The sequence below is a fragment of the Canis lupus genome, chromosome 17 (assembly GCF_003254725.2).
Source record: "Canis lupus dingo isolate Sandy chromosome 17, ASM325472v2, whole genome shotgun sequence".
In the NCBI taxonomy this organism is placed as follows: domain Eukaryota; kingdom Metazoa; phylum Chordata; class Mammalia; order Carnivora; family Canidae; genus Canis; species Canis lupus.
Window position 1 is genome coordinate 34,383,683 of NC_064259.1, and position 5,038 is coordinate 34,388,720.

Below are 5,038 nucleotides of genomic sequence, written 5' to 3' on the forward strand. Positions count from 1 at the left end.
GGCAGAGGGAGAGGGATTAACAGGCTCCCCTGCTGAGTAGGGAGTTTGATGTGGGGTTCAGTTTCGGGATCACCACCTGAGCCAAAGGCAGATGCTTAACTGACTGAGCCACCCAGAGGCCCTTCTTATGGGAAATGTTAAGACTTACTCTCTTAGTAACTTTCAAATATACAATACAGTATTGAAGTATAGTCACCAAGCTATAAATAACATCCCCAGGACTTGTTTCTCTTATGACTGGAAGTTTGTACCTTTGACCAACTTAACCTATTCTCTCATTCCCTACCTCTCACCTCTGGCAACAACTAATCTGTTCTCCATATCTATGAGTTTGGTGGTGGTTGTTTCAGATTCCACATGTAGGTAAGATTGTACAGTATTTGTCTTTCTCTGAATTATTTCTAGTATAATGCCTCAAGGTCCATCCATGTTCTCACAAATTGCAAGATTTCCTTCTTTTTATGGCTGAATAATATTCCTCTGTGTACGTGTGCATGCATGTGTGCACATACACTCCACATTTTCTTTATCCATTCATCTCTCAGTGGACACTTAGGTTGTTTCCATCTTGGATATTGTAAATAATGCTGCAGCAAACATGGGGGTGCAGATTTTTTTTTTTTTTTGAGACAGTAATTTTATTTCCTTTGGGTAAATATCCAGAAGTAGAATTGCTGGATTATATGGTAGCTCTATCTTTATTTTTAATTGTTTTCATTTTCATTCATCTCTAAGTATTTTCTTATTTATCTCATGATTTCTTCTTTGATCCATTGGTTGTTTAAAACTGTATTGTTTCATTTTTACAGTTTTATGAATTTTCCAGTTTTGCTTTTGTTACTGATTTCTTTTTTTTTTTTTTTTTTAATTTTTATTTATTTATGATAGTCACAGAGAGAGAAAGAGAGGCAGAGACACAGGCAGAGAGAAGCAGGCTCCATGCACCGGGAGCCGACGTGGGAATCGATCCCGGTCTCCAGAATCGCGCCCTGGGCCAAAGGCAGGCGCCAAACCGCTGCGCCACCCAGGGATCCCTGTTACTGATTTCTAATCTCATCCTGTTGTGGATGAAGATACTGTGTATGATATCTATCTTTTTAGACCTATTGAGACTTAATTTATGGTCTAAAATATCTATCCCGGAAAATGTTCCATGTACACTTGAAAAGAATGTGTATTCTGTTGCTGTGGGTGGAGTGTTCTGTACACATTGGCTAGATCTAGTTGGTTTATTGTGTTGTTTAAGTCCTCTGTTTCCTTACTTGTCTCTGTGTGGTTGTTCTATCCATTATCAAGAGTGGAGTGGCGAAGTCTTTGCTGTTGTAGAACTATCTCTCTCTTCAATTCTGTCAGATTTTGCTTTATATATTGTGATGGTCTGTCATTAAGTACATGAATGATCACAGTTGTTACATCATCTTGTGGTACAGAATCTTTTATCAATATATAATATTATTCTTTGTAAACCTTTTTTATTTTATCTGATATTAAGTATAGTCACCCCTGCTCTCTTGGTCACTATTAGTATGGAATATCTTTTTCCCTCCTTTCATTTTTTTTTTTAAGATTTTATTTATTTATTCGAAAGAGAGAGAGAGAGAGGGAGAGAGGGAGAGAGGGAGGGGCAGAGACACAGGCAGAGGGAGAAGCAGGCTCCATGCAGGGAGCCCGACGTGGGACTCGATCCTGGGGCCTCCAGGATCATGCCCCGGGCTGAAGGCAGCACTAAACCGCTGAGCCACCCGGGCTGCCCCCCTCCTTTCATTGTGAACCCGTTTGTGTCTCTGGATCTCAAGTGTGTCTCTTGTAGATAGCATAGAGTTGGATCAGATGTTTTTATCCATTCTGCCAATGTCTGTCTTTTGATTGGTGAATTTAATCCACTTACATTTAAAGTAATTACTGATAAGTGGGGAGACTTCTATTTGTTTTCTACATGTACTATAACTTTTATATGTTTCTTATTCCTATATTACTGTCTTGTGTTTAGTTGATTTTTTGGTAGTGAAGTGTTTAATTTCTGTTTGTGTATATTCTATAGCTATTTTCTTTGTGGTTACCATGGGGATTGCAGTTAGCATGCTAAAGTTATAACTCTAATTTGAATTTATACCAGCTTAACTTCAATAACATACAAAAAAGTTTGTTTCTTTATAGCTCTGTCCCTACCCCTTTTGGTTGTTGATGTCACAAAATTATATTTTTATATATTGTGTGCTCCAAAACATAAACTCATGATTCTTTTAAGTGCATTAGTCTCCTAAATTATGTAAAAAAAGATTTGGAGTTAGAAACCAAAGTTATAGTAATATTCTTTTATACTTTCTTTTAATTCTTTTAATAATTGTTTTTCTTTCAATGTATTGGTCTCTGCAATCACATAGAAAGCAAACAAAAGTACAGTTACAAACCATTATTACAATAATACTACCTTAAATAAGTACCCATGTATTTACCTTTATCAAAATCTTTACATGTAGTTTCAAGTTACTGTCCTTTGGTTTTTTTTTTTTTTTTTTTTTTAAGATTTTGTGTATTTATTTGAGAGGAGAGAGAGAGAGAGCAAGCACAAATAGGGGAGGAGTAGAGAGAGTGGGACAAGCAGACTCCACACTGAGCATGGAGCTTAGTTACTGTCCTTTGATTTCAACTTGTGGAATTCCCTTCATCATGTCTTGCCAGGCAGGTCTTGTGGTCACAAACTCCCTCTCAGTTTTTGTTTAACTGGGAATGTCTTAATTCCTCCCTCACCTTTGAAGGACAGTTACTGTATACAAAGTTCTTGATTGACAGAGTTTTCTTTTAGCACTTGGGATATACTGGTCCACTGCCTGCTGCCCTCCAAAGTGTTTGATGAGAAATATGCTATCTTATTGAGGGCACCCTGTATGTGATGATTCACTTCTTTGTTGTGGCTTTTAAGATGCTCTCTTTGTCCTATGTCTTTTGAAAGTTTGCTTCTAATATGTCTCAGTGTGGGTTTCTTTGATTTTATCTTTTTTGGAGTTCATTGAGCTTTGCCTCATAAAGGATTACCTGAATTGTTTTGTCCCCACTGATCACTGGCAACAAAATGCTTTTCTTTTCCTTTTTTTTTTTTTTTTTTTTAGATTTTATTTATTCATGAGAGACAGAGAGAGAGAGGCAAAGACACAGGTAGAGGGAGAAGCAGACTCCCCACAAGGAGCCCAATGCGGGCCTTGATCCTGGACCCTAGGATCATGCCCTGAGCCAAAGGCAGATGCTCAACCTCTGAGCCACCCAGGTGTCCCCAAAATACTCTTTAAACCAAACTTTGGGTAAGATTCCCTCCTTCCTACAGACCCCTCAACTTTGGCCCACCCTCAGCCTGAGCCAGCACACAAACCCTCTGGAGAATAGGCTTCAGGGTAAAACTCTAATTTACTATTCTATCATGCCATCCTTTCATCCCACTTCCTCACACCCATTCTTTTCTATAAAAGAAAAACTCAAAAATAAATAAATAAATAAATAAATAAATAAATAAATAAATAAATAAAATTTAAAAACTAAAAAAGAAATAAAAATAAAAATAAAATAAATAAAAAAATAATAAATAATAAAAAATATAAAAGAAAAACTCTTTTTGCTTAACCCATGTGACACATACAGATCTTAGGGATTCTCTGTTAGAGTAGTCACGTATGCTGTCCCTCATCCCTCCTTGCAATTGTCCCTCCTCCACTCCTCCCCCACCCTGTAGAATCCTTCAAATAAAATCTTTCCTTACTAAATCTGGATTTGATCTTTTATTTGACACCAAGAATATGTTAAGAACATTGATGGGGAATAGAAGGTGTTAGTTAGCTGAGCACAAAGCACAAGCTCACACCCTGCAAACCACCCCCCACACACTCCTGGATGGGATATCTGTGACATTCCTCTAGGAAGTTCCCAACTGTCTTAGTGTTAATGCCTTGTTAGAGGGGAAAAAAAAACAACCTTAACTTGACAATGACAAGGCCTCTAATATCCTGTAAGTCTTCTTTAACATACAAAAATCCTTTTGAAGCCTCCCTTCTCCTTCTTCCCCCCCCCCCCCCCCCCCCCCCCCCCCCCCCCCCCCCCCCCCCCGCTCACAAGTAAATAATCAGCCACCCTCACAAGCCAGGGACAGCAGCTCTTCCTGCCCACCGGTCCTGTCCCCATGCTTTAATAAAACCACCATTTGCACCAAAGATGTCTCAAGAATTTTTTCCTGGTCATTGGCTCTCGACCTCACCCCACCAAACCTCACCTATATTCCAAAACTACATCAAATATCAAGGAAAGAGATTCTGTAAATTTGGATTAGGTGGTAAATGCCTGTGTATTAATAAAACCCCATGAATAAGTGATATGAATCTCTAATTCAAAAACCATTGGCAAAAAAAAACAAAAAACAAAAAAAACAAAACAAAAAAACCCAAAAACCATTGGCCACAAAGGTGCTAGATTCAAATCAAAGAAGTAAAGTTGCAACTAAGTTAACATTTTAAAAACAACAAATTATGATTGATAACACTTTCTTGTTTTTGTCTAATATTAGGCAAAGCAGCACCAGGACTCTGATCAGCAGAAACATATTATGGACAGCTAGGGCAATGACAATTCTCTAGAACTTCCTATGTAGTATACAATTTCTGAAAATTTTATGTTAACATTTTAGCCAAATGAAAGCATATCTTGATCTAACCAAACTTCCTGTGCTGCTCATTAATGGTAATGTATCAGATAAACGTAATTACTTGTAATACCCCTCTTTTTACAAAGTTAAACAAAAAGTGACTTTCTAGGGACCCTCTGGGAAATCTCAAAGACAATTTTAGGTGTGAAAGATACTCTCTAGGATTTGATTCTTTTTTCATTAAGATTTTATTTATAAAAGAAATGACATGTATCCATTATTATGGTATTACACAGAGTATTTTCACTGCCCTAAAAATCTTCTGTGGTCTTCCTGTTCATTCCCTCACTCTCCAGCCCTGGCACCCTCCCCCGTTCCCAGGCAACCACTGAACTTTTTACTGTCTCCATA